Source organism: Pinus tabuliformis, chromosome 5_2 (genome assembly GCF_031772625.1).
Source record: "Pinus tabuliformis cultivar Carrire ecotype Pingquan chromosome 5_2, CPIR1, whole genome shotgun sequence".
Lineage (NCBI taxonomy): Eukaryota > Viridiplantae > Streptophyta > Pinopsida > Pinales > Pinaceae > Pinus > Pinus tabuliformis.
This window is the reverse complement of record NC_142306.1, coordinates 739,676,084-739,677,483: the sequence shown is the minus strand read 5'-3', so window position 1 is coordinate 739,677,483 and position 1,400 is coordinate 739,676,084.

The following is a 1,400-nucleotide window of genomic DNA, read 5'->3' as shown; positions in this document are numbered from 1 at the left end:
TTTTCCCGCATTTCTCGCACACCCTTTCTCCGCACAACAAAATCATAGCAGTTGTTTATTAAATTAATATTTAAAGCACATTTCTTCACACCCCCACCCCTCGCCCTTACATAAGGCACTTGGAATCCTTGTCAACTTTGGCATCGTTGGGTAGAGCAGTAGCAATCTTAGGCATACCAATGTCAAAGCACTCACTGACGAAATCACCACTCACAAAATTAGTGTTTTTTGTCCATGCCTTTATTCTGCATACTAAATTAGCTTTATATGCATTATGGAGGAAGAAAACTTGACTCGATATAGTCCTTGCTCCTTAAAAAACTCCCCCGCACCCAATTTTTCCACACACACTTTTCCCACAATCTTTCACCTTCTTTCGCATATCACAAAATTAGTATTTTTTGTCCATGCCTTGACTTCGCATATTAAATTAGCTTTATGAAGAGTGCAGAGGGAGAAAGCTTGATTCGATATAGTCTCTACTCTTTTACAAACTCCCATGCACACAATTTCGCCGCACACCCTTTCTCCCGCACTACTCGCACACCTTTTCTCCGCACAACAAAATAGTAGTAGTTAGCCCCCCCCATTTATGTAAGAGACCTGCATCCCCGTCATTTCTATCATCATTAGATAGAGAAATAGGAGTCTTAGGCATAATAGTGTCAGAGCACTCACCGGCGAAATGACCATTCTCAAAATTAGTCTTTTTTTTATATTTTAAAATGATTTGTGAGGCACTTACAAATATTGAAAATAAATTTCCCTCCACCAGGGGAATTATGTCATATAAAGCCTTCATTTTCTTGATATTCTCCTCTCTAGAATGAATGATGGTTTCATTTCTCACCAAGTTTTTTGCAAAAAAAATACACACGGAACAATATATTCATGCCAGTTCTCATCATTTCCAACACAAGAACTCGGGGGTTCTCAACACCCTTGCCACCCGTGCTCTAAGAATTTCTGATGAGAATCATTTAAAAGAGGAAAAATCTCATCTTCCTAAAGTTTTTGAAAATAATGGCTATAGTAGGCAACAAGTCCTCAAAGCTTTTCAGAGGGCTAGTAAAGAATCAAGGGTTAAACCTTCTCATGATGATATAATATCTAGTGTTCATCTTCCATTTATCCAGTGGACCATTAATAAGATTTCCCATATTATCAAAAAGAACAAAGTTTTTGCTACCTTCAAACCCCTTAATACAATTATAAATTCTCTTTAGATCTGTGAAAGGCCCTATAAATCCCTAAAGACATGAAAGGGGTTTTCTCCATCCCTTGTTCTTGTGGGATTCCCTACACTGGGGAAATTGGTCGCTCTATTAACCAAAGAATCCTAGAACATGCAACATATATTAAGCACAATTGTTCTCGTTCCTCAACTTTAGCTGAACTTG